Below are 25,401 nucleotides of genomic sequence, written 5' to 3' on the forward strand. Positions count from 1 at the left end.
AGGCTGTCTCTTCAGACAGGCCTGCTGGACACCTGGCTCAAAAGGCACAACCTGTCCTTTCTAGCCCCTCACTCACCTTTAATGTCCTGGAGTGTGCTTACTGCTGCCCGGACCATCACAGAGTTGACTGTCTATCTAACAAACTCTCTCTCTCACACACACAAACAGAAAGAATAACGTCAGCTCCACACGTGCTGCTTTGCCCTCTGCTCTGTCACCCGTTCCTGGAACAGGGCCTGGCACCAGCGGGCGCTCGGTAACTGGGAAATGGGCAACTGACGTACAGCACTTGGTACAAGCCTGGAACCTGGGCGGGGTGCTGGGAAACACTGTCATTGTGCACCAGTGGCCACCCTCAACCTCACAGGGCCTGTGGCTCATAACACCACTTCCCTTCTGCAGTGCGGCTCTCTGGACCGTCACACGGCAGTGGCCTGCTCCAAGACAGCGGGCTCGGAGAGGCAGGACCCTACCTAGCAGGGCCTCAGCAGCGCTGGGTGCTGTGTGCTGTTCATCCCCAGCAGCCCCCTCTAGCTTCAGAAAATACTAGAAAAAGTCACATGACTTAAGACCTGGGACCCAGCACCACCTTCCGCTCCCTGATCATGCAAAACGTGCGAGGAAGACAGCGAACAGCCACCCTCGTGTCCCACGTTTGAGCCTGGCGGCCCCCTTGCTGGGGCCAGCGCCCATATCTGACAGCGTGGGACAGCCAGGCTGCGGCACCGTCCCTGGCAGCGTCTCTGCAAGCAGAGGTGACGCCAGGCGGTGCGCGACTGCCTGTCCCGCTGCAGCAGCGCCCTGGCACCGCCGTGAGGCGAGGGGCGCTGTGTGAAGGGTGACGCCAGGAACGGACCCGCCAACGCCATCCGGACAGAGGAACGGTGCAGGACAGTGATAGAAACGTGGCCGGAGGACGCCATCCTTTGTTCCCGGTGAGGGACAAAGACCCTTGGGCAGAAGAGCAGACAGCAGGTAATAAAATGTGGGCATCACGTGGGGCTGTTCATCTAGTGACCTGTCTGTCAAAGGCCACGAGGAAATCAGCCACGCCAGGCAGAGGGAGGGAAGCGTGACATTTAGGCTGGGCGTGCCCAAGGGTCAGAGGGGGAGGGGGTTTGGGGGAGGGGCTCCCGTCAAAGGCCAGGCAAGAGTTGGGTCAGGTGAGTGGGACAGGGTCTGACGGTAGGACCCCAGCCCCGGCCCAGCAGCCCTGGCAGCACCTGGGGGCTGAGGGAAATGCAGGCTCGGCCCCCCGACCTGCAGCTCCAGAACCTGCATTTGAAAGGCACCTCAGTGTTTGGGGCATATGTTACAGTTTGAGAACCCCCGATCTCCATGAAAGGGCTCCAACTGGTCTGTTGGAGTCCTGTTGTCATGACTCTGGGTTTTGATCAAGATTGTATGTTGAGGATATCGAAAAAGGCAGAAAGTTTTCTAAAATCGCTTTTTGTCCATACTTTACTGAAGATGGAGAAATTGTCAAATAGCAATGGGAAATAATTTCCTACTATGACTACTGGGATGAAAATGCTGTGGGTGTCTTGGGGGGCTGCTGGGGACTCTGGGGTGGCTAACACTGCCTAGGCCGCCCCGCGCGTCCTCATTGCTCAAGACCACTCAGCCAAGGCTTGAACGCACGCCCCGCTGGCACAGCCCCCATTCCGGGCTCACATTTTCCTAATTAATCCTGGAGGATGGGCTGTGCCCTTCCTCCTCCCCCGGGGGACACCTTCCCAGGCCTTTCTGGCCAGGAGGGACCCAGCTCATGGTCCCCGGAGTTTCGGAAAGGCTTATAAATGAGCTCTGGCAGCCTGAACCGGGGCCAGCAGGGGACCTGGAGTCTCTTCAAAACAGAGCCCTGACAATTAGGCAGTCTGAGTTTTGAAAGGCTTGGGATTGATGGCGTGGACAGTAAAAATATCACCTGGGGAGCTGGGTGTAGTCCTCCGAGGGTTGCCTGAGGTCAGTTGCCATGGCAACGGAGAATGAGCTCAACCTTGTAACTGACCCTTATCTTTTTTTGATCTGTGGGCCACTTGGGGCCAAGGCTTGAAATCAACTGGAAAATAATCCGGTCACATATCAGAAAGAAAACTATTTATACTTATTTACCCAGGTACCCACCAACACACCCCTTCCACAACAGCGCCGCACCTGCGGTAAATGGAGCTCCCAGACGGCGGGAGAGACGGGGACACTGGACTCCCCACCTCAGCAGAACACAGCTCTTTCCACGTGTGGGCAAGTGCGCGTGGGGGAAGGGCTGCCCCGCCCCACAGCCCCTCACCCCACCACTCCTGCCAGCCGCTCACGCCACCCCGGGCGGCCTCGGAGCTCTCCCCTCGCCGCTACTCAGGCGTGCACGTCAGCCCGGCTGGACTGCCAGCTGCCGCGCCGAGCTAGCGCCCCACACGGCCCGCTGCCCGAGGCCCGCTCCCAGCCCGGAGGAGGACAGAGGGGCCAGGCCCACGGGCCTCGCTCTCCGCACCTGCGGGAGGCGGCGCACCGGGCTGGGGGAAGAAAGGCCGAGAAGGGAGGGCAGCCGTGGGCCTCCGCCTGGCTCCACGCCCCGGGAAGGGCGGGCTGGCCACCCCCGTGCTCACCCCAGGGCTGCCCGGCAGGATCAGCCATCTGGCCCCAGCCCGTCTCCAGGACGCTGCTATCCTAAGCCACAAGTTCTTCGCTCACTCTCTCCTCTGAAACTCAAATCAGAAGACTCCAGATGGTTCCATTGAGCGACTGCTCGCTCCCAAGAGCCACGTCAGATGGATCTTAGCTAGGGGTCAGTTAAGCTTGAGAATGAGTCCAGGCAAACTTCCCTTGAGATTTCCCATCGCCGCAAGCTGGCTGCCCTCCGCGCCCTTGCTCCATCAAGGCCAGACCTGCAGGAGTCGGGGAGAAACAGGGCTGGGAACCAGGCAGCATGGAGGATAACCCTGGCTCTACCACACTCACGGGTGACGCTGGCCAGCAGCTCCCTCGGCGCCTCGCTTGCCTGCCTGTGAAATGGGGAGAACGTTGCCTGCCTTCCGGGCCCGCCATGAAGAATCAGTGAGAGCCGAGTGAAGATCACAGTCCTGCCACCACCACTGCTGCCACCGCTGTAGTTATTTCCGGCCTGGTTCTACCTGAAACTCCACGCCCGGGCCTGGTAACATGGCATGCACAAGCCCTCTGTGGGCGCCACTGAGGCACGGGAACTGGCTCCTGTTCCAGGACATGTGGCCAATGGCGCTCGCACTCCGCAGCCCCTCGTCAATGTTTAAAGAGTCCCGGCAGCACCTGGCCAGCTGCAGATCCTCAGTCTATGCTATTTCCATCTCTGAAATGCCTCTGTGTCACTTTTCTTTGTCTGTCTCCTCCTTCACCCCTATACAACTTCCATATTTGTGATGGCAAAACTCGTGCCCAGATTTCAAACTCCTGTGTCCACTTGTGGCTTGCTGCAGTTTCCTACTTCTGGCCATACAAATTTACTTTGCTTCCTTTCTGATGTTCTATGACCAAAGTTCCACATTTCTCTATAGTTCTTCTTGCTCTTCTCTCTTAAACTCAGTGGGATCTTCATGGAGGTCAAACAGGGGCTGACACGAGTGTCCCTATGCCCCCGCCAGGCCTTGGCCAGCCTTCCCATCCTGGGCCCCTGCAGAGAGCTCCCTAACTTGAAAGGCCTCAGTGCCCACAGCCTCAGATAGAGCTGGCCCTGCCTGGATGTCGGAGGGAGGCAGCCTGACTCCACACTGCCAGGGACCCAGCCCCGAGGTGCTAGCAGCCCTGGATGGTCACAGGAACACACGCCATCTCTGAGGGCTCGACTCTGACATCACACGGTGCTGGCAGAGACATCACCCTCCCCGCTGTCTGAGCAGTCCACAGCCTTCAGGAGGTGGTGCCTGGTTGTCTTTGGCAAAGGAAAGTCACAGGCCAGGCCTTGGACACATCACCAAGAGACAGGCAGTCACTACTTAATGCAAAGAGAGAGAAAACGAGTCAGTGGTCAAATAACACACACAGGAGCACAGAGCGAGCATTCCCCGGGAACTCTAAGGAGAGAATTTTAGAGCTTTCTTTGCCTACAAACTTCTAGAACTTCAGAATTCTGGGGCTTGAAATGTCCTGCTAAAGAAGACATTCCATGGCCCTCACACACAGCCCCTTCCACCTGCTAAAGATCGAGGCCTGACATCCTCAGAAAATGAAGATTCTGCTACATCCTCCAGAGATCCACGAAGTAAAACCAAGTAACTCATTCTTTCCTAAGACACCAAACTCCTACTGACGTGTGTCACTGATCATCAGATTAAAGTTCTCCACAACAAGGCACTGCCTAAAAATCCTTCATGTTAATAATCCTCAGATTAATGGTCTCTAATAATATACAATTAACGTGACAGGCAGGCTACAAAACTGTTATTATCACCGCCCCTGCCTGGGACACATGAATTATCCTGCTTCTACTATGAAGGTTTTCTCTACTACTGACATCAATTTTTTTGTCCCTACCAAGATTATTTAATGCAAGCAACAGCAATATGCTAAAAAGTCAGTTACTCACATGCACACACACATAACATGCACGTGTAGAAAGCGACATTTTCCAACACTTCCCCACCCAGGTAAACACATGACTGTCCTTGCAACTACTAATACTTGAATAAAGAAGACCCAGTGTTCAGCTTGGAAACTGCAATTCACCACTTCTTTGAAGTCCCCTTTCGCCATGTTAGCCGGACACCAGGCATCTCCACCCCTCAGCTGAAAAAATAAATAACAAGACTAGCAAATAATGACGGACTTCTATGGAAAAGTTTCAAAAGTATGCATTTGCTAGACACACAGTCCAATATAGTAGTTACTGGCCACGTGTGGCTATTTAAACTTAAAGTTAACAAATTTAAAAACTCAGTTCCTTAGTTGCAATAGGTAATGTGGCTAAGAGCTACCAGTTTGGAAAGTGCAGAACATCGCCATTAATGTGGGAAGTTCTATGGACAGCGCGCTGTTAGAATGCAGGCAAGGCAAGGACAGAGGCCCTCCCTGTCTCATCCAGTGCTGTGACCCTGGAACCCACAGCCGTGTTGGACACACAGCAAGTGCTTAATAAGTATTTGCTGAACCGTGGTATGCATGCTTCAAATATTGTGAAGGATGCCTCGGCCCTTTTACTTGCTAAACTTGCTTGCAATTGCCCTGCACAGGAAATTGTCTAAATGTGAACTTCTTTGACCTTCAACGTAAACCTCTACCCTGATAATTACATGGTCACTTTGCCTGGGGCAGATAAGCGTATGATGTGCACAGGAACATTCCAGAGGAATGAAGATTCTCTGACAATGTAACCCAAACACTGTAACTTTGGACCCATGTGTCATGAGGCAGATCAGTATCACCTGGGCTCCTAGCTAGCCTGGAAGCCTACGGGCCACACCACCATAGAGCTGCCTTTTATGCTGGCTGAGCCCTGTGGCTGGTCAAGGAAGTAAGTCCTTGGATTGCTCACACTTAACTAAGTGGTCTGTGTAGTTCCTTAATGCTGCTTCTGCAGGCCATGTCTCAAAGAACAGGTTTTGCTGTGACCCAAGTAAAGTGAAAATTGAAGCTAAAATTGGAAATTCAAACGAAACATGGAATAAATGAATACATTCAAATCAATGACACCGCCTTCAAGTAGTCACGTGATCTAAGGATAGCATCCGTAAGGAGCGTAACCGGGGAGTGGTTCTTTCCTAGCTCCGTTGAAAAGCCACTCGAGACAGGACGGCTTCCAGGGCCCTCCACGGTATCTGCTTTTGTCTGCTGGACTCTCCACCGCGTCACCTTCCTTAGGGCAAGCACACAGCTCCTGCCTTCCTTTCTTCCTCCAATAGACAGGAAACTGAGACCAAACAAGGCTGTGGGATGTCCCAAGTTCACATTTAACACTAACTTGCTGACATGTCCAGCTCCCAGACTGTCATCGAGGATGGTTTGGGCCCAGCATGCAGAGACCAGACGGGGTCTGCCATCTCTGGGCAGCTTGGACCCCACAGCCCAGGTCCCGGAGGCCAGCCTTTCAGCCCACAGCCAGCCTTCCTGTCTGTCATCGGCTGTGCCTGCACCTGCCAGGCAAGGCTCCAGCAGCCCACGGTCTGGGCCGGTCCCATCCGCAACCGCCTGACACAAGAAGCAGTGTTAACCGACAGCTGACAGCCACACCCCAGAGAGGCAGGGGACAGGCAGACTGGGCAGGAAGGGAGGCGGGCCCACCGCTGAGAGGCAGAGGAGTGGGGGTGGAGGCCGCCCCTGTGCAGCCTTCAACTCTCCAGGCTGGCTCAGCGAGTGGAACAGCTGCCATTAGCCGTGATGAGATGTGAGTCGCGCCTGGCCCACGCGCGGTGGCAGGAAAATGCTCCACCGTACAGCTACGGCTGGCACCTTGCCTTTTTCCTTCCTGGAAAAGACATCTTCATAGACACCTTCATGAAAAAGCACATGCAACACCTGGCAATTCACCCTTTGCTGTCCACACCCAGCCCCAGTTCACCGTGCCTGCTCCAGTCTCTCCCATTCCGCTCGCCCAGCACACGCCAACTGGATAATCCTCCCCAGCTCCACGGCCATCATTTCCCTCTCCTGCTCAGGAACCTGCAGTGGCTCCCTTTCTCCCCAGGTAGAGCTGGACTCTGCTCCAGATGGCTCAGGCCCCCCCAACCAATACCCTCCCTTGGGCCACACCCACCCCCTCCTGCCCAGGGCCGTCCTCACTCACAGGGCCTTGCACATTCCCAACTCTGCCTTGATTCACGCAGTTCCCCATGCCTTGCCTGTCCACTCCGCCCTTGCCACGATTTTCCAAGACAGAGCCCTTATTGCACCCAAGCTATTTATAGTTTCACAAAATTAAAAGACATCTTCAAAAAATTGGTTTCTCTGCTTAAGCTAACTTGACTGACTCTGTTACTTGCAACCAAAACAATCCTGGCTAATACATTCTCTGAGGATGAAAGAGCAGTTCTTTTCCTTCTCTAGTATTTCTAACAAGGCCGGACAGACACGGGGTGCACCATCAGCTTGGCAGGCTAACAGGTTCTGCTCCGACTGCGCCTCCCATGCCTCTGGACATCGGTCCTGGAGGGCTCGGCCGAGGCTTCCAGGGCCAACGCCGTCCCAGACGCAGGAGCCCGACACACGGCTCTGGTCCTCGGACGCCTCTGTCTACGCTGGAGCAAAGCTTGCTCTTGGATGGCGACGGGGCAGGACGGAGTCTCCCCTGGGAGCCCACACTCCCCCAACCAGCCGCCGCTCTCAGGCCTGGACACATGCCCTCGTTTGCTCACCCCTGCACTCAGCCATTGCTTTCTGGTGGCAAGCACGGCATCTGGAGCAGAAGCATGGCCTCGGCGCTGGACAGCAAGGTTCGAATCCCCCACCAACCTCTACCAACTGTGGGTCTTGAACGAGTGACCCCGCCTCCCTGGGCCCATTCCCACTATGGAAAATGAGGGCTATCATGGTACCCACCTCTTAGGACTGCAGGAGGATTAGCGGCGCGTGTTGCTATTACCACTACGTGATTATTACTGATGCCAGGGCAGGTGCCGTGCAAGACACGGGGGAGGGGGTGGGTAACAGAGGCCAGTGAGATACCCTATGTCACACTCAAGGAGTGTGGGAGGCCGGATACACTGTGTGACAACACAGTCACCCAGAAATGATGAAGATACCCCAAACCAGGCCCTTAAGGGTCCTAGGGTTGGCGGAAGCAGAGCTCTAGGGGAGACACCGTGGATATTCGAGCGGGAGGGAGGCGGGGGCCTGGCAGCCCAGCCTGGCCTGTGCCAGTGCCCTCAGCCCCCTGGCATGGCACACACAGCCTCACGGCCCCAGGCCGCAGGATGCAGGAGCTGCTTTAAGAGGACAGAAAGTGGCCGGGCGCGGTGGCTCACGCCTGTGACCCTAGCACTCTGGGAGGCCAAGGCGGGCGGATTACTCCAGGTCAGGAGTTTGAAACCAGCCTGAGCAAGAGCAAGACCCCGTCTCTACTATAAATACAAAGAAATTAATTGGCCAACTAATATATAGAGAAACAATTAGCTAGGTGTGATGGTGCATGCCTGTAGTTCCAGCTACTCCGGAGGCTGCGGTAGGAGGATCGCTTGAGCCCAGGAGATTGAGGTTGCTGTGAGCTAGGCTGACACCATGGCACTCACTCTAGCCTGGGCAACAAAGTGAGACTCTGTCTCAACAACAACAACAAAAAAAGAGGACAGGCAAGAGGGCAGAGGGCGCTTGACAAAAGCAGGAAACCCATACGCTCTGCGGTGGGCTGTGTATGTGTCGGTGGGGGCAGAATCCAGCATGAAGATGGGGGTCCCAGTGGCCTTCTGCACAGATGGCAACAGGAGACACCCCGACTTTCCGTGGACTGACCCCTCCTGCCCGTAGCAAGATGTCTTCGGAACTGCTCAAGCGCTTACCTCCACAAGAACACTTCCTGGCCACCTGCCCCATCTCCGAACTGACAAGGACCCAGAAGCTGTGCTCCCCTCCCTCGGCGAGGAGGGACAGGCTCGTATCTCTCACACAGCCTAGGCATCACCCCGTGCCCAGCAAAGTGTCTGGCATACAGTGGCACTCAATCAATGCTTCCTCAACGGAAGGGGGCTCTCTAGAGCTGGGGTCCCCAACCCCCAGGCCTCGAACTGCATGGGTCTGTGGCCTGTCAGGAACGGGCTGCACAGCAGGATGTGAGCAGTGGGTGAGTGAGCGAAGCCGCCCCGTGGCTCGCACTGCCACCTGTCGTCAGCGGCAGCGCTGGGTTCTCACAGGAGCGCGACTCCCACCTAGACTGCGCGTGCCGGGGGCCGAGGCTGTGGCTCCTCATGAGAATCTGACGCCTATGCTCTGAGGCGGTGACGCTCTGCCGGGGCGCGGCTGCAACGTAAGAAACGCAGCACACTCGAATCATCCCGAACCGCCCGCCGTCCGTGGAAACACTGTCTTCCATGAAACCAGTCCCTGGTGCCGAACGATGTTGGTCTCTGCCCACAGCCCCGCAGGCCGGACAGACGCTGGCTCTTAAAGGACAGGGTGTCGCTTCAGACTCACAACCTCACACAACAGTTAAGTGGAAATAAATAAAACCAGGTACTCAACACCATCCTATTTGGATTTTTAAAAAATAGGGGTGGAATAACTCTGCTCATTAGAGGGGCGTCTCTGGATGGCAGAACATATTTTTCTCATTTTGCTTAACTGGATTTGCAATGAGCATAGATAGCTTTTGTAATAAATAGAATACAACCTTTTTAATTAAAAAAAATTTAATCTACTGTTTACGATGGAGACGATGGTGGTAACGACAGTGGCCCCTCTGAAACCGGAGGTGGCTGGACCGGCAAGCTCCACGGCCTGCTCAGCCCCTGCCTCACCGCTTGGTGATCAGAGTTCCTGCGGCAATGACACGCCCCCCTCAGGCAGCTCTGGCTGGACGGAGGCCTGGGCAGACCTGCCTTCTGGTCCGTGCTGGGTCTCTGCCTGCACCGGGACAAAGAGCTTCCTCTCACCTTGACTTGGGTCCATCACCTGTCAAATGGGATGGACAGGCCACTTTTCAAGGCTGGGCTCTGCCACGGTGTGGTGTGTCCTGGCCATCCCACCTGGGACATGGGCATATATTGGTGCCTGGTGCACAGGGTTGGGTGGTCTGATGCATTTGTAGAGCTCAGAGCGTGCCTGCTGGGCTCTCGGCAAACCCGGTCTCCACGCCTGGCTATCACAGTGCTCTGAAAAGGTTCGGGTCGTCCTCCATTCTCCTACCTCACACTGGGCGTCACAACCCAGATGATGAGCAGGAGGATTTGCTGCAGGCTCGTGCTGGGGAGGCATGGGGAATGGGCCTGAAATGACTCACGGCCACAGAGCAGAGGCCAGGAGGTGTGGGGAGACAGGAGGTGACATTCTGAGTGAGTGAGAGAGGCCAGGACGGCTTAGGACCCTCAGGAGGTGGCTGGCACTTGACAGCCCCCACCACCAGCTCAGACGTTCCCAGCAACCACTGCCGCTGGCTGGGTGCAGCCTGGCCCGGCCCCCCAGGGGAGGGGCAACTCCACAGGCCCAGCAGGCCAGGCACAGCCTGCCCAGCGACATTCTGTGTCCTCCAAGAGACACAGGCTCCGGGGGCAGGGAAGAGCCAGTCAGAGGAAGCTCGGCAACAAGAAAGGCAGGAGGAGCAGCTGAGCTGGAGGGCCATGCCCCCTCCGGAGGCCCAGCGAGGGTCCTCCCCGCAACCCTCAGGTCTTCCAGCGAGCCCCACACGGCCGTGTTTGGGCCTGAGGCCCCACTGCTGGCCTTCCCGTTCCACCAGCTTCCGAAGACACGGCAGAAAGCGGTCCAAAGATCCAATATTTGTATTTTGAATGCTAATTTGACATAGAGGAGTGGGCATGGGGGAGTGTTTATAATCAGCACACCAATAAGCCCACAAATGACACCAGTATTTTATAAGCTTGTTAGAAACAAATCACCCCCTCAGCTGATATTTACTTACTGATGAATCATAAAAGGGCTCAATACACAAAGAGTAAATCCAAAAAGAATGTCTTTCTTCCATCCCGTCCTCAGCAACAACGCCAGGAGCCCGGGCTCGGTGAGCCTGAGCCAGCTCTCCCAGGCACCTGTCCCCAGCCCCAGCCGGCAGCCTCCCCAGGGGCAGCAAATCACTGGCACCAGCCCCATCTCCGTGCCCAACCCCCCAGCCCACCCCCACCCGTCCCCTGGCCTAATCCGAGGCTCCATTCAGCGCTCCAGAGGCAGCTCCGTCCTTCTGCCGCCCCGGAGTCCTCTGCGGGAGCGGATCCAATCCAGCTAATTTGCATAATGATGAAGCCCTCCAGTGCGGGCTGGGCCTTAAGAGGGTTGGGAAGAAATATGCCCTGTCCTTTGGAGAGGCACAGAAGGCTTGGTGCAGCCTGGGAGGAATGGGACGCCTGGCGGGTGGGCGGGGGCAGCGTGGAGCCATCAGCTCGCACGCCAAGGACAGCTCAGCTCTGTCCCCCGCTGAGCCTGTGTCCAGCTGGCCCAGCGGAGGAAGCACTGCCGAGGGCTGTAAAGCAGCAGGAAGGGAGGCTCACAGTGCCAGCTCCTGACTCAAGCTGGAGTCATCTGACCCAGGTCACACTGACCGCCACTCGCAGCCTGGCTGACCTTGGGCGAGGCGCTGACCTCCCTGAATCTCAGTCTTCTGGTCTGTAGAAACAGAAGGCCCCCTACCCCACTGAGCTCCGTGAGCACCAGAGGGGCAGTGTGCGAAGCCGCCATCAGAGGGGCTGAGAGGCCCCACCCCCTGCCGGCCGTCGTGGTAGCATCACCCTCCGTCCACACACCCATCACCCACCCTCCATCCCTGTATTCAACGACGGCCAGGAGCTGTGCCAGGCAGTCCAGGGGACAGAGGGACGAGTTAGACACGTGTCGCCTCTCAATCACCTCCAGCAACAACAGGACGGGTGCGCAGGTGAGGACAGCGCTTGCCTCTGAGGGAAGCCGTGGCAGGGAGGGGACCTGGGGCGACCAGCGGGCCATCAGCCTGCGCCTCCCCGTCCGCACGGGTCCCCTGCTGTGCATGTGCACAGTGTGCGCCTCTCTGGGTGCATGCCATCCTCAGAAATATTATGAAGTTCCTTGCGGAACTAGGGAGAGAGATCAGGTGTGTACACAATCACGACACCAGGGCGGAAGGGATCATCTTCCTAAGAGGGGTGCATAAAATGTTTGGGAGGGGGTTGAGGCAGCACCCAGAGAGAAGGAGTGTCCTCTGTGAGAGGCGAGGGTCACTTTAGCATGTGTCTGGCACACAGTGGGTGCACAACAACACCTGCTGACTGAATGCATGGGTAACTGGGTGAATGACTCCCTGGAGATGTGGCCTTGGAGGAACATGCTGAGATGTGGAGGCAGAGAGGGCGTCCCAGGCCAGGGTGCTCTGGGGGCAAAGGCTCTGGAGCGTTCGGTCCAGGGCACAAACACTTGTTGGGCCGAGTGCCGACGTGCAGCAGTGCCCACGGTCCGAGGGAGTCAGACATGCATGAGGGGACTCCAGGAGGTCACGTCTTCTGCCCTGCAGGCACCGACTGAGCACCTGAGCGAGAGTGCAGCGCTGGGTGCCGGCAATGCACAGGGGAACGGGCCCACAGGGACCCTGACTTCACGTTGCTGTGTGAGCAACGTGCCAGCACTAAGCTAAGCCAGCTTTACGTGGAATTAGTCACCTGCTCGTCACAGCAACACCACGCGGCTGGTGCTATTATAACTGCCATTCTGTGGATGAAGAAACAGACCCTGGGAGAAGTACCCGCCCCACGGGGCTGAGCCAGGACTCAAACACAACTGGAACTCTGCCAGGGACGGCCCTCCCACTGGCCTCTACAAACGACACTCTGGCCCCGTGTCTCTGTCACAGCCCTCTGAGTACGCTGGACACAGGCACTCTCAGTCCCATTTTACAGACTAGAAAAAGGTACCATGTGACAGAGGAAGGGGACCCCAGCGCCTAACTCTGTTCAGTGCTCTTTCCCCTGCCGGCTGCTGCCAGGCAGGATGGTGGGGACTGTCAAGAAGAGGGGACGCCAGGCCCACTGCACAGCGGTAACGCAGGCACGTGTCCTCGTGGGTGTCATGCCCAGCCCTGCCATCCACACGCCAGCGGGGTGACTCGAGTCCCAGAGAGAACAGCAACCACAGGCTGGAGCAGTAGCTCATGCTGAAATGATTCTCCAAAGTTGCTTTAAATGGCGATTGTGCAGTTTTGGGCGCAGAATTCTTTTCCACAGCACGTGGGGAGTGGGCAGGATGGATTTGCCCACGAGGAGCCCCTGGTCTGCATCTCGACAAGCTGCACAGACACTGGCCAGGATGGCCGGCACTGAGTTGGCAGTGATTAGCTCTCCTGGACCACCTCTAAGCTAGCTAGGTGCTGACTGTGTCAGGCGTAATGCTACACATGCTCTCTGGGATGGCCTCACACTCTCTGGGATGGCCTCGCACTCTCTGGGATGGCCTCGCACTCTCTCTGGGATGGCCTCGCACTCTCTGGGATGGCCTCACACTCTCTCTGGGATGGCCTCACACTCTCTCTGGGATGGCCTCACACTCTCTGGGATGGCCTCACACTCTCTCTGGGATGGCCTCACACTCTCTCTGGGATGGCCTCGCACTCTCTCTGGGATGGCCTCGCACTCTCTCTGGGATGGCCTCACACTCTCTCTGGGACGGCCTCACACTCTCTCTGGGACGGCCTCGCACTCTCTGGGATGGCCTCACACTCTCTCTGGGATGGCCTCGCACTCTCTCTGGGACGGCCTGGCACTCTCTGGGATGGCCTCACACTCTCTCTGGGATGGCCTCGCACTCTCTCTGGGATGGCCTCACACTCTCTGGGATGGCCTCACACTCTCTCTGGGATGGCCTCACACTCTCTGGGATGGCCTCACACTCTCTCTGGGATGGCCTCGCACTCTCTCTGGGATGGCCTCGCACTCTCTCTGGGATGGCCTCGCACTCTCTCTGGGATGGTCTCGCACTCTCTCTGGGATGGCCTCGCACTCTCTCTGGGATGGCCTCGCACTCTCTCTGGGATGGCCTCGCACTCTCTCTGGGATGGCCTCGCACTCTCTGGGACGGCCTCGCACTCTCTCTGGGACGGCCTCGCACTCTCTGGGATGGCCTCACACTCTCTCTGGGATGGCCTCGCACTCTCTCTGGGATGGCCTCACACTCTCTGGGATGGCCTCGCACTCTCTCTGGGATGGCCTCACACTCTCTGGGATGGCCTCACACTCTCTCTGGGATGGCCTCGCACTCTCTCTGGGATGGCCTCGCACTCTCTCTGGGATGGCCTCACACTCTCTCTGGGATGGCCTCGCACTCTCTCTGGGATGGCCTCACACTCTCTCTGGGATGGCCTCGCACTCTCTCTGGGATGGCCTCGCACTCTCTGGGACGGCCTCGCACTCTCTCTGGGACGGCCTCGCACTCTCTGGGATGGCCTCACACTCTCTCTGGGATGGCCTCGCACTCTCTCTGGGATGGCCTCACACTCTCTGGATGGCCTCGCACTCTCTCTGGGACGGCCTCGCACTCTCTGGGACGGCCTCGCACTCTCTCTGGGATGGCCTCACACTCTCTCTGGGATGGCCTCACTCTCTCTCTGGGATGGCCTCACTCTCTCTCTGGGATGGCCTCGCACTCTCTCTGGGATGGCCTCACTCTCTCTCTGGGATGGCCTCGCACTCTCTCTGGGACGGCCTCACTCTCTCTCTGGGATGTCCTCACACTCTCTCTGGGATGGCCTCGCACTCTCTGGATGGCCTCGCACTCTCTCTGGGATGGCCTCGCACTCTCTCTGGGATGGCCTCGCACTCTCTGGATGGCCTCGCACTCTCTCTGGGATGGCCTCGCACTCTTTGGATGGCCTCGCACTCTCTCTGGGATGGCCTCGCACTCTCTCTGGGATGGCCTCACACTCTCTGGATGGCCTCGCACTCTCTCTGGGATGGCCTCGCACTCTCTGGGACGGCCTCACACTCTCTCTGGGATGGCCTCACTCTCTCTCTGGGATGGCCTCACACTCTCTCTGGGATGGCCTCACTCTCTCTCTGGGATGGCCTCACACTCTCTCTGGGATGGCCTCACTCTCTCTCTGGGATGGCCTCGCACTCTCTCTGGGACGGCCTCACACTCTCTCTGGGATGGCCTCACTCTCTCTCTGGGATGGCCTCGCACTCTTTGGATGGCCTCGCACTCTCTCTGGGATGGCCTCGCACTCTCTCTGGGATGGCCTCACACTCTCTGGATGGCCTCGCACTCTCTCTGGGATGGCCTCGCACTCTCTGGGACGGCCTCACACTCTCTCTGGGATGGCCTCGCACTCTCTCTGGGATGGCCTCACACTCTCTGGATGGCCTCGCACTCTCTCTGGGATGGCCTCGCACTCTCTGGGACGGCCTCACACTCTCTCTGGGACGGCCTCACACTCTCTCTGGGATGGCCTCGCACTCTCTGGGATGGCCTCGCACTCTCTCTGGGACGGCCTCACACTCTCTCTGGGACGGCCTCACACTCTCTCTGGGATGGCCTCGCACTCTCTGGGACGGCCTCACACTCTCTCCGGGATGGCCTCGCACTCTCTGGATGGCCTCGCACTCTCTCTGGGATGGCCTCACACTCTCTCTGGGATGGCCTCGCACTCTCTCTGGGATGGCCTCGCACTCTCTCTGGGATGGCCTCGCACTCTCTGGATGGCCTCGCACTCTCTCTGGGATGGCCTCGCACTCTTTGGATGGCCTCGCACTCTCTCTGGGATGGCCTCGCACTCTCTCTGGGATGGCCTCACACTCTCTGGATGGCCTCGCACTCTCTCTGGGATGGCCTCGCACTCTCTGGGACGGCCTCACACTCTCTCTGGGATGGCCTCACTCTCTCTCTGGGATGGCCTCGCACTCTCTCTGGGATGGCCTCACTCTCTCTCTGGGATGGCCTCACACTCTCTCTGGGATGGCCTCACTCTCTCTCTGGGATGGCCTCGCACTCTCTCTGGGACGGCCTCACACTCTCTCTGGGATGGCCTCACTCTCTCTCTGGGATGGCCTCGCACTCTTTGGATGGCCTCGCACTCTCTCTGGGATGGCCTCGCACTCTCTCTGGGATGGCCTCACACTCTCTGGGATGGCCTCACACTCTCTGGATGGCCTCGCACTCTCTCTGGGACGGCCTCACACTCTCTCTGGGATGGCCTCACTCTCTCTCTGGGATGGCCTCGCACTCTCTGGATGGCCTCGCACTCTCTCTGGGACGGCCTCACACTCTCTCTGGGATGGCCTCACTCTCTCTCTGGGATGGCCTCACACTCTCTGGGATGGCCTCACACTCTCTGGATGGCCTCGCACTCTCTCTGGGACGGCCTCACACTCTCTCTGGGATGGCCTCACTCTCTCTCTGGGATGGCCTCACTCTCTCTCTGGGATGGCCTCGCACTCTTTGGATGGCCTCGCACTCTCTCTGGGATGGCCTCGCACTCTCTGGGATGGCCTCGCACTCTCTCTGGGATGGCCTCACTCTCTCACTGGGATGGCCTCGCACTCTTTGGATGGCCTCGCACTCTCTCTGGGATGGCCTCACTCTCTCTCTGGGATGGCCTCGCACTCTCTGGATGGCCTCGCACTCTCTCTGGGATGGCCTCACACTCTCTCTGGGATGGCCTCACACTCTCTCTGGGACGGCCTCACACTCTCTGGGACGGCCTCACACTCTCTCTGGGATGGCCTCGCACTCTCTGGATGGCCTCACACTCTCTGGGACGGCCTCACACTCTCTCTGGGATGGCCTCGCACTCTCTGGGACGGCCTCACACTCTCTGGGACGGCCTCACACTCTCTCTGGGATGGCCTCGCACTCTCTGGATGGCCTCACACTCTCTGGGACGGCCTCACACTCTCTCTGGGATGGCCTCACACTCTCTCTGGGATGGCCTCGCACTCTCTCTGGGATGGCCTCACTCTCTCTGGGACGGCCTCACACTCTCTGGGATGGCCTCACACTCTCTCTGGGATGGCCTCACACTCTCTCTGGGATGGCCTCACACTCTCTCTGGGATGGCCTCGCACTCTCTGGATGGCCTCGCACTCTCTGGATGGCCTCACACTCTCTCTGGGATGGCCTCACACTCTCTCTGGGATGGCCTCACACTCTCTCTGGGATGGCCTCATACTCTCTCTGGGATGGCCTCACACTCTCTGGGATGGCCTCGCACTCTCTCTGGGATGGCCTCACACTCTCTGGGATGGCCTCGCACATCTCTCTTGGGTGTCACAGTCTTGTCCTCACTTCACAGTGAGTGACAGGTACCAGGCCCTTGAACTACAGAGCTGTGTTCTTCACCACAGGGCTACACTAACTTCCTTACTATTGTTAATAATTACCATTGGCAACATAAGGATAGCGGTGATTAAATTCGGTACCTAATTTCTGTTATGTGCAAAGCACAGAGCCAGGTGTTAGGAACACAATCCAAATGAGAACTGAACTCTGTCTGCAAGAAATTTGAAATTTTTACATCCACAAATGCAGGATGTCTTTTTGCTAAGATTTTTTTTAATGATCGAGCACTTTGCCCAGTACTTTGCACATGGTAAACCCATGATAAATGTCTTTTGACTAAACAAAAACAAACAAAAAATTAACATTTTTAAGAACACATTTTCCTTCCCTACTGGGGCGGTTCTCTGCTCCATGTCAACCCCCAAATCCACTGAAACTGTGACTTCCTCCACTTCCAAACAGACTCTTTCATCAAGAAACTCCTCAGTGGGGTCCCTGGGTGAGCTGCTCCCCTCTCCGAGCTCCAGCCCTCGTGTGTGCGAGGAGGAGATGGACTCTGGCAGCCCGCAAGGTCACTCGCAAGGTCACTCGGGGTAGAGCACCAGGAGGTTAATGGCCAATCCCTGTCCCAGCCGTAAGGGACTTATCAGATAGTTGGAGGATATAAAGGGAAAGCATGTGAGACTTCCATTATGAAGTTCAAAGTTCAAACTCAAGGGCAGGACATCAGAAAGCCACGCTCATGGTGAGCACGCGTGGCGGCTAGAGAAGTGCCTCCCTGGAGGTGCAGCTGCAGGAGCACAGGACTGAATGCCAGGGCTGACAGGCTGGACTCGAATGCTTTTAGAACATTCCCTGCACTCCCTCCCAGTCCCTGTTGTCCTGTGCTCTGCGGCCTGCCCTGATCTGATTAACCCCCAAAGGTAATTGAGGTCGTGACCCCCGTTAAAGAGAATTCATTCTTCAAAGGCAAAGCCAGCAGGAGGAAAGAGCACAACATTTGTTAACCGGGAGGCATGGGTGCCTGATGCCTATGAGCTGTGTGACCCTGGAAAAGTCACCTAACTTCTCTAAGTCTCAGTTTCCTCAGAGCCCATAGTGGGCAAAATTTTTTTTTTTTACACTTCTGGCGTATTTGGCTACGTGGGCAAAATTTTTATCTACTTGATACTCTTTCCAGGAAAAAAAATCAGCCATCTTCCCAGCACTCCCAGCACCCTACGGAAAAGCACGAAGTTTGGGGGAGCCGACAGAGACCTGTGTTAGCAAGGACAGGCTAAGATACATTGTGGTCACAACCGAAACATCTCCAGGGCTGCAAACCACAGAGGTTTACTTCTCACTCGCCCTTCAAGTCCCCCTCGGGGGTTCTGCCCATGGAAATGGCTCAGGTACCGAGAGGGCAGTCCCGTGCCCTGGGAGAGAGAACTCTGGACCGTCCCACCCTGGGGGTTAAATGCTGCAGCCAAGAAGTGACACAGCCACTTCCACTCACAGCTCTCTGGCCAGAATCAGCCACAAGGCACCACCCGGGGACACAAAGAGCCAGGATGTGTAATCTCACCACGCACCAAAAGAAGACATGAAGGACGACCACGCTAACAAGAGGAGCGCGAAGCTCAGAGAGTACTCTAAGACTGTCAAGGCAGGAGTCAGGAATGGAAGGAAGAAAATGAAATCTGAGAACGTGTGATGGTGACAAAGCCTCTCAGAGAACGTTCCAACTGCAGGCCAGGGTTTGCAGGGGCAAGCCGCTCACAGGACACTCTCTGTCTCTCTGGGGGGCTCCAGAGTAGCAAGGGGCCCTGACCATATCTCGGGCCCCACAGCTTCTCTCGAAGGCGGAGGGTGCTGCGCTCCTTCCAGCTCCGCCGCAGCCGCCGGCCCGCCAAAGCGCACACCAGGTAAATGCCACGTGCTGTCCTGGGGCTTCCCGCAAAAGTCGCTCTTGCCGGTAATGGCTTTAGGAGGCTATGCAGCCGCACGCCTGGCATCTGAAACCTCGTCTGAGGCCAGGTGTTGCATCTCTAATTAGGATGGGGATTTTTTCACCCCACACAGAATTTACATAATTGGGAAGGAGGTTACAATGAGGACTAGCCCCACCAATTGTGCGTTTTCCGTGCCCTCTTTCCACTTTCCCTTGCACACCTCGAATTTAAGGCAGAAATGAATCAATTTGAATTTTTTGAAATTAATTATCATCATTGCCATGGAAAATGTATCTACTGCCTTCCTTGGGGAGTTGAGAGAGGAGGGGTGATCCCATGTGTCGAGGAGTGCTGGGAGGTGCCACGTGTCACCTGCTGTCCTCTTAAGCAAAACCCCCACCTTGCAGGACCTCGCCCAAGCTGGTCCTCAGAGTACCTCCCAGTTTGGTCTGAGCATTCTTCAGAATTTTTTTAGCACCAAAATTAATGCTTTAAAATGTCACTTGCTACAGTAAAATTTATCAACATTATTATATACCATAGAAACTGCCATCCCAGACAAATGCACGACATTAAAATTTGGTCTAGAGCTCCCCAGAGGAAACGTTTGCTGCAATTTGTATAACAGTTTATATATTTATGCTATTTAATGGTACAAAGCAATAATTATGACTTCATTCACTGATAAGCAAGAGCATTACATAAATCTGATGCGGATTTAGAACATGCCAGCTCTGACACCAGTGTACTAGTTGTAAATTATGTTGCCGTTAAAAAAAAAATCCAAGCAAATATGAAGGAGCAGCAGGAAACTAATAATGCATCTCCAGCTGTTCCAGTTAACCTGCAAATGTGGCCATCTGCACCTCGGGAGAAGGGAGGGGAGAGACGGGAGGGCGGAGCATTCGCCTCCCGGAAGCACAAAGCCTCCCCAACATCGACATCGAACCAGTGACCTTGCTCCTCGCAGCCACCGAGCTGTGCTGGGCCAGGAAAAGTTCCCAAAGACCACAGGTCCTTCTCCGCCCCTCGGCACCCACGCCAGCCCCTCGCTCCTGTCCCCAGCCAAAGAGGCTGCTTCAGCACCACCCTTCCTCTCACTGCCCCTCCAGAGGTTTGTCTCGCACCTCCACGCTCCTGGTCACTGAAGTGGCCGCCCAACCAGGCAGCTTCCCTACAACTTTTTCATTGGTTTCTTTTTTTCATTTTTAACACTTCTTCACAGGTCCATCCTGCACTGTTCAAGGAAAAAAAAAAACGGTTAGGAGGAGTGGTGGGGAAGAAAAACTAGTTATTGTCATAGATGTGTGCCCACTCAACTGGTTCAAAATGGAGCCGGGGGACAAGATGCAGCACTTGAACAAGACGGAACACTCGTGGTGGCAGATCACAGATCTGGCGTGCAGTGGCTTCCATCAGGGCTTCGGATTCCCCGAGCCCGGCTGTGCCTAGAGAGTCGGGGCAGGGAGGATGGCCTGGGGGCCACAGAGGACTGAGGGCTGGACCGGGCAGGCGGCAGGCTGGGGCCTGGGCTGCAACTCAGGCTCTGCCCACCCCGCCAGGGCTCCCAGCCAGGCCAGGGGCCACCTGGCCTCCCTCCAGAGGGCACACAAGAGCGCTCGCCAGGAAGTGCGTGTCTGCTCAGGCGCGCGGCTCCCTGGGACCGTCCTGGACTTAGGGAACAGAGGCACTGCGGACCCTGTGTCCTCTCCTGCCCTCCAGAGGGTGGCTGGCTAGAGAGTGACGGACCTGGTGCCCCACCTCCTTCTCCACGAAGCAGAGTGCATCTATAGCGTCAGCAGTGCCGCTGCCGTGGCGCTCGTGCTGCGGCTTCTGTGCCCAACACCTGGTCACGCACCTGAGCCTCGCAGCGCCCCTTGTGTGGGCACTGCTGTTATTCCCACGGTGCAGATCAGGAAACCAAGTCACAGAGAGATTGCACCACTTGCCCAAGATCTACTCAGCTAGTGAACTACACTTTTGAACCACAAGGTTTAGAAGAACATTTGTAGGCTATCATGTATTTTTCAGATTTTTTTTAAACTGCAACCTACAGCAAGAAATGTATATATAACATCTAATGATGACCTAGTACACACTAATACACATGTAAAACCAAAAGGAGTTTCATGAAACTACATATAAGCTGACTCAGTGCCATGTACTCTTGGCATTTCCTTTCCTTTTTTTCTTTCCCCATGCATTCTATTCCGTCCTGCTCCGTCCTGTCTTACGATTGCTGCTTCATTTTGTTGGCTGGGACCAAGTTGCTCTCATGATTTGCTAATAGGCTGCAGCCTGAGACTTGAGAAACACGGGCTGCTCCAACTCCCTGTTTTACAGAAGGGAAACTGAGGCCTAGAGAGGGAAACCTGCTGGGCCAAGCCACACAGGTCTGTGGGCCAGCAGAACCGAGGCCCAGGCCTCCGCCCTTCCTGGCGCCCACTCTGCCCACACAGGGACAGCAGGCGCCTGGCCACGGTGTGGCAGGGAGGACGCTGCTGTCCGGGGAACGGGGGGCAGTGGGACCAGCAGGGGGCAGACAGGGGAGGGCAGGGCTCTGCAAAGACGCCCCAGTTCACTCCGTCATGACTTGGAGGTTGGGGCCCACCGCAGAGGGCTCCTCGCAACTGCCCACGGCTTGCCAGGGAGCGCCCCCGGGACTGCACACCGGGAGGGAGAGGCGCGCTGCCCCCCGCGAGGGCCGCCACCAGCGGCGCGGAGGGGCCTGTGGCTGGGGCCTGCGGGCGCTGGAGACAGTCAGAGGCGGCGGCAGGCGACCCCGGCGGGGCCACGGCCAGAGCGCCCAGCTGGAACTCTCTCGTCATCATCCTGTCCCGACAGACGCAGAGAGAACCGAGCCTGTCCCGTTTCCAGGCGGCCCCACGGGAAGGCCCTCGGGCTGGGACAACGGGCGAGAGGCAGTTCTCGCCGCCCTCCTTCCCACTCACAACTTCCCACCATTTTGACAAAATGATTTTGCAACTAAGAAAATGGCATTTCTTGGCTGTTTTAGCTTTTACAGATTTTGGACAATCCCAATTCAAACGTCCCACCGTCCCGCTTTTCCACCGCGGCTCCCCGGCCTCGGGCGCGGCTCGCCGAGCTGCAGGCATCAGCTCTGCCAGCGGCCCCGACACAGCTGCGCCGCCCCAGCGCCACCAGCTCGCTCGCGAGGCAGGCTCTGCGTAGCAAGGACACAGGCTCTTTATGTCGTGGTCTAAGCAGCATCCTTTCCAAGAGCTGGAAACCCCCCGGGTGAGAGCCTATTCAGGACCTAGCTCTGCCTCCTGAGCCGCACGAGGACAAAGCACGGGCAGGGCCTGCGCACGCTTCAAAGCACACAGGGCACGGGAAGCTGGCCCCAGGGAGTGGGACTGCAGAGGAAAGCCGCCGCTGTCCCCACTGAAGGGCGAGGGGACCCTCTGGAGTGCGGCGCGGCCAGAGTGGGCGGAGGGAGCCGGACACAGGACTGGGAGGAAAAGGGGGTGCCCTTGGTCTGTGGCTGGGACGAGTGGAGTGGCCAGGAAGGCGCCTGAAACAGACGTGAGTTCAGACACGCGATCCGGCCAGTGGCCTCCAGCTCTGGCTGGGACAGGCCTCATGCCTGCACCACCTTCACCCCACAGCTGCGGCTCGGTTTGGGGGCCACGGTGTGTGTATGCCTTGTAATTAGCTGCCAACAAAGGAAGTTTCGTGTTAAAGCCTGGATTTGGGGCTGCTCTTAAAAACTAGAACATCAGGACGTGATGCCCACTGCCCCACGCGTAGCTGTTCCACACACCGTGTGCACACCTGGCCCTGCAGACAAAGAGCCAGGCACCCCTGAGTGACCAGGTGGAAGCAGGGCCGAGACCAGGGCTCCAGCCGCCCCTGCCCTCGCTGGCTGTGTGACCTGGGGCAAGCTGCTGCTCCTCTCTGGGCCGCAGTGCAAGCTGTGCAAGGAATGGGTGGGACCGACTACTGTGTGCGCTGCCCCCAGGACACAACCTCGGGCCCCTGCACACGGGGCTGGGCCAGGCCCGGTTTCCTGGTGAGAAGCCAGGCTGGAGGGGGCAGGGGCTGGCACAGCCGACAGAGCCAGCCGCGCCGAGCCCAGACGCTGTCCCTAAGGCTGTGCTGACGCCACTCCTCAGCAGCTTGCTATGAATATTGTGTCAGAGATTGGAGATATTAAGAATGACAATGCATTATTACTGCAGCAGGGAAATCTCATGAGTCCTACAGATAGGATTCAAAATCCTCAGCCAAAAATCAATAGTAATGCCCGAGAAGGTATAAAAGCACGTCAGTCTGCATTTGAGAAGACACACTTTCGGCTTCTGGCTAAACCAAAGGGACAAGTGCAAGTGTGTCACTCAGGAAGGGCAGGGAGCAAAGGGTAACACCGCACATGGTGTCCGGGTGACACAAGGCAGCTACGGCCTCCCGCTCAGAGGCAGGCCAGGATCCCACAAGGCAAGCAGGAGAACCGGGGTGCCGCCCCGTGGCCCCACCCCTCTGGGGCATGCACCCTTGTCCCTGACACCTCCCAGACCCGCTGTGCCTGCAGAGCGGCGTCGACGGCAAGCACGGGCAAACAAAAGGCCAGGGCAGGGCACCAGCAGGGCACTCTTAGCTGTAAAATGGGCATATAAAAGTGGCCTCATCTTTCTTCTGGGATTGTTGTGAGAATCAAAAATTAATTTTAAAAAAAATTAAGCATACTTCAGTCGGCATTAAGACCCAACAGAAGAAGCACAGGCTCTAAGAGCTGGGTTCAGATCCCCACAAAGCCACTGCCGCGGGACAGCAGTGACGCCGGCCTGAGCACGCAGGGACGCTGCAGAGGCCAGAGGGGTGTCTGCAGTGTCCGGCACAACATCACGTCTCGGTAATCACAACAGATTCAGTATTATGGTCATGACCGAAAACACAAACACACAGCAATGCAACATTACGATTTTACATGCATTTCTTAATAACAACCACTCTTTGTAGATTAGTTGACAGTTTTAAGCCTTTTCATGAAATATTGTCTTTCACTGGTACAGGGCTTCCCTGCTGCCAGGACACGTTTCTAACTTTTTCTAACCAAATCAGCAACAGGGAAGAGCAAAGCCTGTGAGTCCAGTCCCACCTTGGAGGCGAGGGGACGCCCAACCCCTCCACTGACCCCTACTTCCTGAACCCAACCCCTGGGCTTCAGGGACCCCAGGAACAATGATCTCTGTCTTCTCCCAACACCGACTCCAGGAGGACTCGGATTATGACACATCGTGCTGCTGGGGGAGCCCCAAAGAGCGTCCTATCCAGCTCCCAACTTTACAGACCCCAAACTGAGGCCACAGCTCCTGCCTCCACGCCCTCAGTGAGTGGACAAGGAGTCTGACGCTTGCTCCCGCCCCCACGCCTAGATCCTCGGGTGGCACCGCCAAGCGCAGCAAGACAGGCAGCACGTGAGCTAAGAATAAGCGCCCGGCTCCTACCTACTGCGTGGCTCCTCCGCAGCCCACCCTGGTGACCATGCCTGGCTCTAAGTCCTCAAATGGATGACTGAGGACAGGGCTCTCCAAATCCCAGCTGCCTCCCAAGCAGTTTGTCCTCTCCCTACCTTGTCCAGGCCAGATAGTTTGAATGGGTGTTCTAAGAGCCAGGAATTGACAAGGAGTGGGCGGTGGGCGCCCAAGGTGTCTCCAGTGTCAGCCTTTCAGAAAATGCTGATGGGTGTTTTCCACTTGTTTTCAGAGATTCATCACATTAACACAATCCTGTGCTATCACTCTGGCCCCTGTCAATGGTCGTGTTCCTGCCTGAGTGTCAGTTCTGTGAGGTCAGGGCTCTGATCTCACTCCAGTAAGCTGGGTTGCTCTTGTTGGCTTTTCTGATGATATGAAACCACTGTACGATCGTTGCAGGAAATTTGCAAAACAAAAACCGATAAAGGTCACCCCCAATTCTACCCCTCAGAGAACATACCATCGAGATTTTGGTCTATTTCCCTTCAGAGATGTAAATTTTACATGAGACCTTCAGGACAAACATACCTGGCACAGCGCCTGGTATACAGCTGGTGCTCAACACATGTAGGCTGAAGAAACATGTGAGACCAGAGCCAAAGAATGAAAGGGTTAGGATGCAAGTGGCGCTGAGACCACGCAGTAAGAACAACGCTTTGTCAGGATGGACACGGGGACCCAGACAACTCACCAGGGAGTGTCATTTTCTTTGGTATTTCATAATTAAATGTTTTAAAAAAAGTGAAGAGACCTAGGGACATATATCAAACATGCCTCTGTGAGAAACAAGGAACGTTTCCCCAAAACACCACCAGAAGCAAAATGCACCGGTGGCTCCTTAGCGGCCCTTGTGCCCGTATCAGGGCCCCTCCTCCAGCCCAGCCTTTGGCACGAGGAAGCAGCCCAGGAGGAAGCTCTGCAGCGGTGCCTGGGCACCGGGCGGCTCGGTTCAGGTCGGACCGCACAGGACAGCGTCTCGCACACAGCGTCACTCAGAGAGCAGACCGACACGCACTGAGCCCTTCCCTGTGCCAGCCCACTTCGTCTCCCGTTTAATTTTTAGCTTTTGTTTCCCTCTGAGTCTCCCCCCTCAATTTTATAGCTGAAAAGGGTTA

At 56.7% G+C, this 25,401-nt stretch overlaps 1 protein-coding gene across 2 annotated transcripts in view; it reads right to left on the bottom strand.

Moving 5' to 3' along the window:
- ZNF423 (zinc finger protein 423) overlaps positions 1 to 25,401 on the bottom strand; it is a 313,414-nt gene that overhangs the window by 33,748 nt on the left and 254,265 nt on the right. The window lies entirely within an intron of this gene.

Source organism: Microcebus murinus, chromosome 20, assembly GCF_040939455.1.
Source record: "Microcebus murinus isolate Inina chromosome 20, M.murinus_Inina_mat1.0, whole genome shotgun sequence".
NCBI lineage: Eukaryota > Metazoa > Chordata > Mammalia > Primates > Cheirogaleidae > Microcebus > Microcebus murinus.